Genomic DNA, 14616 nt, shown 5'->3' on the forward strand with positions numbered 1-14616 from the left:
CACTTGGAAACCTAGTTCCTGAAAGGTCCAGGCCTATCAAAGGCACAACCTACATTTTACAATTCAAACAGTATTTACTGTCTTAAACACTCAACAGTCTAAGTTCTTAACATAAAAGAATGAGAATGAATTTTACAGGGGTATTGAATACCCATTCTACGGGGCCTTTGTGCAAAATTACAGGTTAAAATTACTGGCCCAAAAGTCAAAATGATATGGAGGCGGCCACTTGCACTCCTTGGAATTTGTAATTAAAATATTAAAAGCCTGTTTAGGTTTCTGGCCCGAAGTTACAGAGGCTAAGCCTAAACTACCGAGGTGACTAGATGGAGAAAATATTACAATTACAAAGAATTCAAAGTGAAACAGATTACAAAATCATAGTCACCTCAAAATCAAGTTGATAGGAAACGTGAGAGTGTATTACACTCTCTGTTCCCTGATTTCGGCTAAGTTCTACTGCCTTGTTTGAATATTACATTTTAGAAAATTAAATTTACATTATTAAAGATTTGAAACCTTCCTCTCGAGCTAGTTTTCAAAGACTATCTCTTAGATAGAACTGCCATTACCTTTGAGCTGAAGGATTGCTCTGCGATGGACGAGGCTCCCCACCTCCTTTATTAACACACACATTCCACTGGAGCGATGAATAAGACCCCCTGGTCGAAATATATGCCAGCTTTTATACCCGAGAGGAAGGTTCTAGAGAGCTCTGGGCTAAGGCCTGACACCCCTTCAATTCTTATTGGGTGCTTAAATAGATGCAAGACAGATGTCATTGGTTGAAAAATATTATACAAAATTTTCTAATGGCCAACATCCAAAGTGGGCAGGAAGAGATAGAAGTGTTCAAACTTTGACGCACCAAAATAAAAGAATAATTAACTCAGTGCAGTAAACCTTAAAATTTAAAAAAATACTTAACAATTTTAATAAATCCTCCTCTCACTAGAGGGCATAACATCAGTTTTTTGGTAGAGACATCTGTAGAGAAAAGGCCCAAGTTCTTGCGCTAGTTGTTGCAAGTTTTAGATTTAAGATGGCATTTTCCAAGGAGCTTCCTTTGAATAAACGGGGCGGGTGTACCTCCTGTTACAATTACTGTTATCGTTATTGTTGATTCGTTATGCCCAACTAAGGAGCGCGTTTGAACTTATTAGTACCTTTCCTGTAACTTGATAGATTTCGTGTGATTTCTTTTTCATCCAAGTTTTAATACTTGCTTCCTAAAAATCTCCCTCTGTTGCTTCTTCTTCTGTTCTGTTGTTTCTTTCCAAATCTTTCTTGACTTCTTGCAATCTAGTTTGTTTTTAACTTCTTCTTCCAAAGATATTTGAAGATCTGTTTGGTTAACCTCTCATCATCCACTTTATATAAGACCCAAAAATTATCACCTATTCTGTACTGTTTCTTTTATGTTCCAATTTACAGTATTTCACCATTACTTCTTGATTTCCAGAGTTTTGTAGTTCTTAGCGGACCGAGTATTTCCCGTGTAATTCTTCTTTCCAGTACTTCTAATTTATTCACCTTGTAATTCAGTACTAGACATTCATTCGAATATAGGCATTCCGGTTTGACAACTGTGTAGTAATGTTGTATTTTGAGGTTTCTTGATAAACACTTTCGGTTGTAGATATGTTGTAAGTTATGCCGGATGCACCTTTCACCTTGTGTACCATTTCTTCTACAGCGGAATTTTTCCAAACCGTTTTCTTTAATTGTTTCTCCCAACTATCTGAATTTCTTTATATCATTATTGTTACTAAGATATTACGGAGATCAGAGGTGAGAGAAGGTGCGGGCATGAATAGGTGAATATACAAAAATCGAAAAATTGAATTAAAACGTTAAAATTGGCTGTTTTATTTCTGTTCTTAACGGTCCCACCTTTTTTTTTCTTTTCAAATCTTAATACTTTGAAAGCAATTAACAATTGATTACAAAAGTTAGCTTGTAAGCTTAAAAGAAACTTTTATAGAGGTTTTAAATTATCAGACATCAATTTTACAGTTTGAGCTTGAAGCTTCCAATGTTACAAATGTTCCTTGAGCACTACCGTACTGCTCCATTCAATCAACAGTAAAGGGGATGGATCTCCCAGTTTTTACACCAAAGTTAACAGAATCTTTACTCTATCAATTAACACTTACGAATCCCTTTACAAAAATTCACACTTTCTAGGCCTATCAAAGGCACACCCTACGTTTAACAAAATTAAACAGTATTCTCTGTCTTAACTGGTCAACAGTCTGATACCGTTAACATGAAATAAATGGAGTTAAACAGGGGTAACGAGTACCCATTCTACATGGCCTTTGGTAAAAACAAAAGGTTAAATTACTGGCCCAAGAACCAAAATGGTAAGTAGGTGAACTCTTACACTCCCGGGAATTTACATTAAGTGCATAAAACCCTATTTGGGCTTATGGTCCGACGTTACAGAGGCTAAGCCTATACTACTAAGGTGACTAGATGAAGAAAAATATTTAAGTTACGGACATTACAAGATAAAAAAGGTTACAGAATCATAGTCACCTCAAAATCAAGTTGAGAGGAAAAGCGAGAGGGTACCTCACCCTCTATTTCCTGATTTCGGTTCTTTCGGCTTGTTTGAAATTTACATTTAGAGTTTGGAATTTAGATTTTAGGAAATGAAGTTAAATTACTAAAGATTTGAAACATTCCCCTCGAGCTAGCTTTGAAAGACTATCAGATTTTTAACAAGATCTGCCATTACCTTGAGCTGGTGGACCTCTCGAAGATGGAGGAGGTGCCCCCGCCTCCGTTACGAACATACACTAGACTGTAGACTGGAGCGATCACAAAGACAACCTGGTCCGAGAAGTGCCAGCTTTTAAAGCAGAGGAGAAGGTTCCGGAGAATTCTAGGCCAAAGGCCAGATACCCCCAATTCTCTTTGGATAATCAAATAAATATCAAAAGGTTTTGATTGGCAGATAAATAAATGTACAAATTTTTTCATTGGCCAACATCTTAAAGGGGCGGGAAGAGATAGAAGTGTTGTAACATTTAGCACACCGAAAACAAAGTATAAACAATTAAGTTTAGGAAACCTTAACATACAAAATTACTCTTGAATTTAATAGTTCATCTTCACACCAGAGGGCACAACATACGTTTATAGTAGCAACATCTGTTGAGAAATGTTCACACTACTTGTATTAGTTGTTGCGAGGTTTATATTTCAGACGGCATTCTCCAAGGAGCTTAATTTAAATGCGCGGGACGGGTGTAACTCCGGTGCAGACCTCCCCCCTAAAGTCTAACGCAGGTGACACAGTTTAGAAAATGTAGTTTTTAGAAAAATGTGAAGTAGTAGACCAAGGCAAAATAATTAACACCGTACCGTAAAACAAACACAAGGTACGGAAACAAGATCAAAAGGAAAAATTAAACTGACAGATACGCCATCTCTTTACTCCCCACACTCACGAACACACACTCAAACGTTCAGACATTGCCGGTATCGGCCAACAATGCGAGCAGCAGCTCCATTCAATAAGTTGGTCACAAACTCATGTAGTATGGCTCTAATGGTCACAAACAAAGGTCTCACGTATGTCAGAGTAACGTGCACGACGCAAATATTTCACCAGCAGGATAACAGGGACCCATTGGTCACGCATAAGTCCACCAGCTTACGTACTCCGTACGACACGAATGGATCTCCACGCCGACACGCAGGGCATACATTCATTTGATGGCAAAATACATTAGAATGCAGTGCGCATAAATAGAATTGATCAGAGACCCAGTTACCCACATCTCACCATCACAATAACAGCAACAAACACGCGGTCCATTCACGCCGCAGAGCAGAAAGACGCATATCAATCAGCCATGATTAAAAGCACAAGAAAACCACGAGATAATCATAGGACCAATATAAATACAAGGATCACCATACCTGCAATATCAGCCGTCAAATTAAAAAGAAAGATGGCAGTGTAGGCTGAGTTTAAATCGACTAAATACCCATCTGTAGCTCAGAAAAGCCACTCCGATCTGCGTGGAGTCCATTTTATATTCCTCTCTCATAACCACGACAAACATTCGAGTCAGAGAGATAAAGTTACAGACTCGCGGGAAAGAATGACCCTCCGTGTTCACAACTGAGTGTGCTGCCCTCTGTAGTACAATCTTGGAAATAGTTAAGTCAATCAAGCTAAAGCTGATACAAGCTCTTAGCAATACGGGAAACATCGCGTTTTACGAACATGCTATATTAGCATGTCTCAGTTGATAGTAGAGACATCTGTCGAGTTTCATTGTTCATGTTATAGATGGCCCCCTAAAAGGGCCTTAATTTAAATGCACGCAACGGGTGTACCTCCGATACAGACCTTCACCCCCTGAAGTCCTTTTACGTTTGATACAGTTTTGAAATTTTGTGTTATAGAAAATTTTGAATTTGAAGATTGAAGTCAGAAAATGCCTTGATGGAGAGTTCATTTGTAAGTTATTACGCAGCAAATAAGTTCTGAAGTGTTTATAATCTTGTAGAAGTCCGGTAAGTAATGTCCAAGTCTGACGGCAAGAGCGGCCGCCACTGCCGAGGCCAGGGTGGCGTACCCCCGGACTCCCCAAGTACCCTAAGGCACATCTCTCCCGCTACCTTGTGAGGGTTAGCCATGGTGATGGTCGACAAGGACAAACTATTGAAGTTCTGTCCAACGATGAAGTGGGCAGTTGTAGAACCGCACCTCAGCCCTTGTCAATAATGACTGTGGTCAGATTTGCCGTCGTGAAGCAGACTGGACCCAGAGCGGCGTGGTCCCTTAACTCAAGCCAGCATCACTCGCCAGTTGTTGTGACACGGCCTCAGGTGACAATTAGGGCACTAGAACAATAATTTTCTGTGAGACAGTCACTGTTTCTAGCGAGAGAGTTTGTTTTATATTTTGTTGGTGGTGCAGCTAAGGCGGGCGGCATCGAGGATGAGTGTGTGGAATGCAGGCTCGGGTTTGGAGGCAGAGGCAAGTAATGGCAGACAGGAAACGGAAAAGAAAGCAAAATCCTTCTAAAGGTGAAGGTTTGTACAAGGATTGCTACATAAAAAAGGAATACCATAGATGTATATTAACAGAGCAGAAGGCCTCAACGTTCAACTTATATATGAAAGTTTAAGATTCTGAGCTGCTAAGGAAAGAAACATACATTTGCAGTGCCATGGCTTGATGGCCTATACTGAACAACAGATATGTCATACAGGTTTTACTTGTGACAAATGAACCCTAAAAATTATTTCGGATTGCTCACCAAAAGGTTGACCGGCGTTAAGAAATCCAAAATAATGCACGTTCCATAAAATATGGGGCACGCTTGCCTGCAGGAACGAGATTTTTCACCACGAATTGATCTCCCACCTTTAAACTGGTGGGCCTCCGTCTACGATCATACCTCTCTTTAACTTTCTGATGAGAAGCCTTAACGTTACTTTTTGCCATCCCCCACAGGTCCTTAATATTATCGAGACCTATTGTCTCTGGCAATATCTCGTTGTTGGACCACAGAATAGACGACGGCGTATTAGGAACAAACTTGAACATGAGAGATGCCGGTGTAAACGTGTGTAACTCGTGAACAGCTGAATTTAAAGCAAAAGATAATCAGTGCATGGAAGTATCCCGCCTAGAATGGTCTTCATGATGAAAGCCTATTAAAGCAGATCGAAGATTACGGTTAACCCGCTGAGCAAGAGATGGTTGTGGGTAATAAGTAGATGTTGTGACATGAGAAATGGATACGTCAAAACAAAATGTGTGAAATAAATTAGAGGTGAATGCCTTCCATTATCCGAGACTATGTATTCCAACGGCCAAAAGAAGCAAAAATAGTATTAAGGCAAGAAATTGTAGAATGAGCGGTAGCCAGCTTAGTGGGAAATAGCGATGAAAACCTGGTGAAACCATCTACAAACACGAGGATGAAATTTTCCCATTCCCCTTAGATTCATTGGAGGATCCGACGGTAATCTGTATACAATCGCTCTACAGGGCGAGATGCTTGATGAGATGACAATAGCCCTAGTTTAGTAGACAAGGCGACCTTACTAAGCAAGAAAGATTAACAGGTTTTAACAATTTCCGCGATTTCTCCGTCCATACTCTTCAAGGTGAACATTTCTCTGACCTTTTCTCTAGTTTTGAAGATACCTAAAAGTCCACCTAATGTTGTCTCATGATAGTACTTGAAGACCATGGGCACAAGAACAGCTGGAACTACAACCTTCATTTTCTACCAGAAGAAGAACAGGAAGGTGTGCTGTTATGTGACATACAGTTTTTCGCAAGGTGTGAGAAAGACCCGCACTTATAACATCCCTGGGATGTTCCTGCTTCATTGCTAGTTCCACTAGGTTTTACAAAGGGGCACTTATTTCGAAGATGTCTGCCGATCCGCACGCATAACACATGCGTGGAGAGAAGGCGAGGCGATGGTCGAGAATTATTAGTTAACCGACGAGGCTCCCTAACGACTCGTAAGGTGTCAGCATACCTTACTCCCTCCGCTGACTCTGCCATAGCCTCAAGTTTAGAGAATTTTTAAGGTCGAGAAGCGAAACATAAATACGACCTGTAGGATGGAGAAATCCCTTCGTCGATTGTTTGTACCATTTGACCTTCTGAGTAACGAAGGGCGAGCACCCTCGTATAAAACTTCATGTCTTTGATGAGGTCAGCCAAATTCTCGTCGAACCTTTGGACTTGGAAATAGAACTTTTGTATTAAGGACGTCATTGCTCTAGCTGGAATGAAATTGGCCAAGGGATGGGCATGGAAGTCTTTTATAGAACATATATCAGCTAATGCCTTCACAATTGATGCCCACAGAGTATGGGTAAATAATTTGGAGAATTTGAGAATGTGACAGAACAAACACCAAAGCATGATCTTGGAATTCTACTAAAAAACTTAGAAAGGAAATCACATCGTAGGTTGAATTTAACGAAAATTTTGTGATGCCCTTAAGCAACACGGCTAAGGGATGGGGCAAGCTGCTGAAATCTGGTGAAAGAATAGGGGACGCCATTGGAGGTTGAGGGGTTTCATAAGCTGCGTTACTGATAAAGAAAGGTGGAAATTATAATACCAATATAAATGGTCCGTTATTGGACATTATAAATTTTCCAGCTAGCTCATTCTTGGTTGCCAGCGTTTCGCCCTCGTGTGCTAGGCTGGGCTCATCAGTTGGTACCTAGCACACCTACCAATACGCTGGCTAGTGCATACAGTGGAGGCCACTGCGTAGGCTAACTGGAGCCACCGGCAGTGCCAATGCACTATGAGACACTGTCTCACTACTAAAAATTGATGCCTGCTTGGCCATCAGATGATACAGATGTTGATTCCCATTGGGAATCTGTAATATTTGTTCCGAATGAGCAAATTTATAATACCAATATAAATATTACACATTCCCTATGGGAATCAACATCTATATCATCTGATGGCCAAGCAGGCATCAATTTTTAGTAGTGAGACAGTGTCTCATAGTGCATTGGCACTGCCGGTGGCTACAATTAGCCTACGCAGTGGCCTCCACGGTATGCACTAGCCACTAGCCATGCGTCTTGGTAGGTGTGCTAGGTACCAACTGATGAGCCCAGCCTAGCACACGAGGGCGAAACGCTGGCAACCAGGAATGAGTTAGCTGGAAAATTTATAATGTCCAATAACGGACCATTTATATTGGTATTATAAATTTACTCATTCGGAACAAATATTACATATTCCCAATGGGAATCAACATCTGTATCATCAAGGTGGAAATTGTTGTGCATGATCAGCCACTTGTTCAGATGGGGCATACGTTTATTGTGAGAAAACCGATTTGGTACTTTCAGCAGCTTTACCAGGGTCCTCTTCCGTTGTTAAGTTTACTGTTGGAATATAGTCACTCTTAGCGCTAGCGGCTCCTGACAACCATTGCTTAACCTTCTTTGACATGTCGGAAAGGTGTTCCGCTAGATTACTAGCTTACTTTGCATGCTCGTCCTTCAGTTTCAGAGACAATAGATCCCTAACCCTATTGTAAAAATGGAACAATCTAGCTTGAACACGCTTTAGCTGGTTTCCAGAAGGTTCGCCCCCTTCAAAAAAACTTGAAATAGGGCTAGCTCGGAAGTATTATCGGTGATGGTGGATGGTGGACAGAGCCTAATCAAAATCCTTCTCCTCAATTACCGGAATACAGATGGGAAGCTCTCAAGTTTAGCAGTACCTATAGCAACCGTGCCATCAGACTGAACCTTTCTCATTAAAATGTCCTTGCGCAGATACGATGGTGCAAGGACTTTCCTAGGACCAGACATAGTAAACGAGAAACTAACAAAATTTAGAAAATTCCAGAAACGATTTTTTTAGTTCTGGTTTCGAATTCTACGAATAGTCGTCAAAAGAGGATTTATCCAGACGCCATCAACCACGCTCTGCTACCACTTGTTCCGGGGATTCTGTGGAACCCACAGGTGAAAGAATGTGCGTGCATGAATGGGTGGATAGAGAAAAGAAATTCATAACTTTAATTTTAGTAACTTTATTTCTTACTTTTCCTTTTTTTCAAATGTTAAAATTTGCTAAGCAATAACAAATACTCAGGTAAAAATGTTTAGCTCACGAGCTCGAGAAAAGTCTAGAATAGACAACTTGACTTCAGAACATGACCTTGAAGCTCCGCAGCTACAACTTTAACAGGAGCTCCACTTCTCCCTTCCATAACTCCTCAAGGAAACTCAGCTCCAAAATTTACAACAGTAGGAAGGGCGTTGTTGGTCCACACAATTATATTCCAGGAGACTGTTCTCAAAATTTTACAAGTTCAGGCTTCTTATAGGCACAATCTACATTTTACCAAAACCAAACAGTATTCTCTGTCTTATCTGCTCAATTATATTTAAAAGGAAATGAATAATGGAAGTTAACTTTAACAGGGGTAACAACTACCCATTCTACATGGCCTTAGTTAAAAAAGAGAATGTTAAAGTTACCGGACGAAAATCAAAATGTTATTAGGCGAACTCTTGCACTTCCCTGAAATACACTTGAAAAATACCTAAAACCCTATTTGGTCTGATGACCCTAAGTTACAGAGGCTAAACCGTACTGCTGCCGTTTTGAGGGCTCCAGTCCGAGCTCTTACCGCTACGCCACCTACTGCTCGGCGTGCGCGCTAACGTAAGTGGCTTATACGGTGCCAGAGCCGCGTCAACATTATTGTTTTTATTTTTATTTTCTATACGCTTGGCCATCTGGAGTTCCCACTTCGGGTACTTCCATTTCTAGCCAAGCCCTGCATGTTCTATAAATTTGAGCGAAATAGATGGTGACAAGTAGAGAATGCCTCCTTGTGAGATATAATTCACCCGCTTGTCACGCGCATTCGTCAGTCTGCCAGTCTCGCTCAGCCAATATGTCTATGGAGTTCTGTCTAGTGTCTGTTACTTTGTTAGTGTGTAGTCAAATCATCATCATCATCTGTTTACCCTCCAGGTTCGGTTTTTCCCTCGGACTTAGCGAGGGATCCCACCTCTACCGCCTCAAGGGCAGTGTCCTGGAGCTTCAGACTCTTGGTCGGGGGATACAACTCGGGAGTATGGCCAGTACGTCGCCCAGGCGGCCTCACCTGCTATGCTGAACAGGGGCCTTGTGGAGATTGGAAGGGATAGGCAAGGAAGAGGGAAGGAAGCGGCCGTGGCCTTAAGTTAGGTACCATCCCGGCATTCGCCTGGAGGAGAAGTGGGAAACCACGGAAAACCACTTCCAGGATGACTGAGGTGGGAATCGAACCCACCTCTACTCAGTTGACCTCCCGAGGCTGAGTGGACCCCGTTCCAGCCCTCGTACCACTTTTCAAATTTCGTGGCAGAGCCGGGAATCGAACCCGGGCCTCCGGGGGTGGCAGCTAATCACGCTAACGACTACACCACAGAGGCGGACGTCAAATACTAAGTCTAAATGATTTGTAATTGTATGATAACGCCCTACTTCTATTTAATTTGACAGAAGGTCGTTCAGGATCTCTGATGTGTTTGGGGGCCACTGACAGCGCTGTTATCTATTTGTGCACGTCAAAACGGGGAGTGATGTTTTACGTCAGTATTGAGAATGTTTGTGATATTAGGTGCGGTTTGATCCTTACTGGGAGCTCTTCCGATGCTAAATATAGCTGCTCTGCATTCCAAGGAATGTGCAAGAAGCATGATTTCTTGATATCAAAGAACGAGATCAGTGCTGTGTTGAATAAAAAGGGCAAAGGCCGACTGTGCTTAATTCCAGAGAGGAAAAAATAGGCAAATCCACGACCAGCCACCAGTCATACACAAGAAGTGGTGAGGGAAATGAAGGCTCTTGGTGGTAACCCTGCCCACCAAAGGACTATCGCACGTAAGTTGGGGATGTCTGTTTCAACAGTTAACACCCTAAACAACAAGGACCTGCAATTAGAAAAACGGGATAAGCACCGACTTCGCGTAGGACTAACGCAAGAAAACTGTATTGGGCCTGTCTGGCAGGGGCAGAAGGAAAAATATGGTGACATTTGACGAAGCATATTTATGTACCTTAGAGAATGCCTGGCCGATGCAGTAAAGGCGTGCACCGTTCGTCTGCAAGACGTGGGTTCGAATCCCCGTCAGGAAGTCGTAAAATTTAAGAAAGGAGGTTTCCACTTCCGGAGGTTCACATGGCCCTGAGGTTCACTCAGCCCACACCAAAAATGAGTACTTTGTTAATTCCTGGGGCAAAGGCGGCCGGGCGTAGAGCTAACCACTCTACCACATCAAGTGCCGAGGTTACGGATAGTGGAAGCCTTTACCTTCCACCCCTCCAAGGGCCTTCATGGCCTGTACGGAGATGACTTTGACTTTGCTTTTTTTTTTTTAATATTTGTGTACCTTAGTGACTGTAACAAGAATGCCAGGAAAGTTCGCCGTGTCGTTAATAATGTGAAAGTGAAATCTACTTACTATCAGCAAGAGGTTTTAATACCCATTTACAACACAGATATCTCGGCACTGTGTGGGAGGGCGAAAAATCAGGTATGGGTACATCAAGATAAAGCATCCAGCCGCACCTCTCGTTCGTCCTTAGAGAGAATGGAGGTGGAAACTGGAATCCGTGCAATTCGTTTTATTGATATTTCGGTAAAGAAAAGAATGAAATGGCATATGTCTTTTAGTGCCGGGAGCGTCCGAGGACAAGTTCGGCTCGCCAGGTGCAGGTCTTTAGATTTGACGCCTGTATGCGTGATGAGGATGAATTGATGATGCAGACGACACATACACCCAGTCCCCGTGCCAGCGATATTAACCAATGGTGGGGTTGGGAATCGCACCCGGGACCCCTGTGACCAAAGGCCAGCACACTAGCCATTTTGCCATGGAGCCGGACGACATTCCGATGAAAGTATTGGATGGATCACCCATGGACTTCTTTGCATTTGTACTCCTAAAAACGGCCTTACCGAGCTCGATAGCTGCAGTCGCTTAAGTGCGGCCAGTATCCAGTAATCGGGAGATAGTGGGTTCGAGCCCCACTGTCGGCAGCCCTGAAGATGGTTTTCCGTAGTTTCCCATTTTCACAGCAGGCAAATGCTGGGGCTGTACCTTAATTAAGGCCACGGCCTCTTCCTTCCAATTCCTAGGCCTATCCTATCCCATCGTCACCGTAAGACATATCTGTGTCAGTGCGACGTAAAGCAAATAGCAAGAAAAAAAACGGCTTTAAGGAAAGAGAAGTCCACACACTATCAATGGCCTCTGGAAATCCTGTCAGGAGGATAGACATGATCATGATCGTCGGTGGAGAGATAGCTTTTCATAAGCTTTAAACATCGTCCCCAGAGATCCCGAACGACCTTCTATAATACACGCATATTTATCGTTTCTTTGTTGAAAGTTTTCTTGTGTGGTATTGGATCAAAATGTCAAGAAACTGTTATTACCGCAGTTAAGTTTGTATACTCTGAATCTTTATTCCTCTGTCGAAATTCGCTCAAAGACGATTTTGTAGCTTTATTTTTGTAACCCAAATACACACACACACACACACACTTTTTTAATTCCCAGTCGCGTCTACTGGTATACACGGGTGATGTGGAGTATGTATCGACATTCGCAAGTACGTTATCACGGCTAGGTGGAGCACCTTGCGAGGTTGCGCCACGAAATGTGCAGCACATTCTCCGGTGAATGGCCGCGAGAGAAGGGCCCGGTGGCCCACTTCCTCGGCCCACCGACTGTACAGCTCCGGTTCGCAGCAAGAAAAAGAGGATATCTGAGCAGCACGTGGTGGAAGACGGTACGCTGCATGCGGCACAACCTCTCACTGACACGTCTCTTTCTGAAGATTGGTCAAGGATCTCCTACACTGAACAGAATCTTCCACTCTCTGCTCACTTGTCTCACTTCAAGGAGAGTTCTTTCTCTGTTAAGGAGGGATGCAACTGACAATGCATTACTAGACTTAAATGCACAAAACTCACAATTTGAAACATAGAAAACTGAAACTTTGCATAGCTGTCAATATAAGCTTTACGTGTTATATGACAGAATACAGTCACCTCAGCTGACATAATGGGGGCAGTACAGGCACCGATAAAAGTTCATCCTATGACCTAAAATAGGTACGTACTAGCCTGGCATCTTCTTCTTCTTCTGCTTCTTCTTCTTCTTCATAATCTGTTTACCCTCCAGGGTCGGTTTTTCCCTCGGACTCAGCGAGGGATCCCACCTCTACCACCTTAAGGGAAGTGTCCTGGAGCTTCAGACTCTGGGTCGGGGAATACAACTGGGGAGGATGACCAGTACCTCGCCCAGGTGGCAACACCTGCTATTCTGTTCAGGGGACTTGTGGGGGGATTGGAAGTTTGGAAGGGATAGACAAGGAAGAGGGAAGGAAGCGGCCGTGGCCTTAAGTTAGGTACCATCCCGGCATTTGTCCGGAGGAGAAGTGGGAAACCACGGAAAACCACTTCCAAGATAGCTGAGGTGGGAATTGAACCCACCTCTACTCAGTTGACCTCCCGAGACTGAGTGGACCCCACTCCAGCCCTCGTACCACTTTTCAAATTTCGTGGCAGAGCCGGGAATCGACCCCGGACCTCCGGGGGTGGCAACTAGTCACACTAACCACTACACCACAGAGGCGGACGCCTGACATTTTACTGGCCTAAATTGTTCATATTTATCTTAGCTTTATGAATAGTTATGAAAATACTGTCGAAACTGGTTATAACTCTTCCGAAGGGAGCGCCAATTAACAGTCACTGTTGGCGGTGGTCGCACAGGCCGTTTTCTTTCTTGTTCTTAAAACTTCCATATGTGTAAACTTTAGGCTGCACCCTTACATGGTTAGTTAACAGAATAAAGTTCAAACTTAAAAAAAAAAACCATAAATGAAATTAGTATTGTATTTGCAATACAGTATTTATGCAGTGAGACTTCTTCTGATGTTTGCAGTGTACAGAGCAACAATACGTCAACGGAATATAAAATACAATAGGTGAGAAATAAGTAGCAATGAAGTCGCACACAGTCTTGGCTAATAGTTCTCTCCGTCCTTCCAAATTGTAGAAATCGTAGAGTTTGCTTCGCGATGCTCACGTTCCCCATTTTGTAATCACCATATTATGTGTGTGATTTTCCTTCAACAATAAACACTTTCCCTTGCTTTTGCGACATCTTTACATTTCTCAGAAACTGTGATCAAAATGCGTTGTTTTATACGATATGTCGTAGTAAAATATTTTTAAAATACATTGTCTATATGGGATTTAGACGGAACCGTTAGATTTCGCCGTTATGTCCAACAAGTCAGCCTCCGTGGCTCAGGCGGCAGTGTGCCGGCCTCTCACCACTGGGTTCCGTGGTTCAAATCCTGGTCACTCCATGTGAGATTTGTGCTGGACAAAGCGGAGGCGGGACAGGTTTTCTCCGGATACTGAGGTTTACCCCGACATCTTTCATTCAAGCAACACTATCCATTAGCATTTCATTTCATCTGTCAGTCATTAATCACTGACCCAGATGGGTACGACAGGCTTCGGCAGCCGGCACAATTCCTATTCTCGCCGTTGGATGGTGGCTCCATTCACTCCACTCCCGGGAACAGGCTGTGCAGTGTTAAAAGCGATGTCGCTATAAACGGTTTCCCTTGTATAGGCAAAAATAAAATTGATGTGGTGATCGCAATTTTGGAAGCAAGGAAACACAGTACAATATCATAATTATTTCGGTATAAAATCTATTTATATCTGAATAAATACACAATCCTTCACAAAAATATAAACCACTTGGCATTCTCTGAAAATTTCAAAGCGTTAGCTCGTCTTTCAGAAGACCTGAAGCAATAAAAGGTATCCAAGGATAGGGTCCAAGACAGACAATATTGGAAGACAGTGACCAGATGATTGGGAGAATGGCTAAGAAGAAGAAGAAGAGTGACTGGTTTTTCTTCACTCACGACTACGTTTATAGTTTCCGAGCGAGCTACCGTACGGTTAGGGGCGCACAGCTGTCTCGTTGCATTCGGGAAATAGTGGCTTCGAACTCCGATGTCGGCAGTCCTGAAGATAGCTTTCCGTGGTTTTC

Source organism: Anabrus simplex, chromosome 5 (genome assembly GCF_040414725.1).
Source record: "Anabrus simplex isolate iqAnaSimp1 chromosome 5, ASM4041472v1, whole genome shotgun sequence".
Lineage (NCBI taxonomy): Eukaryota > Metazoa > Arthropoda > Insecta > Orthoptera > Tettigoniidae > Anabrus > Anabrus simplex.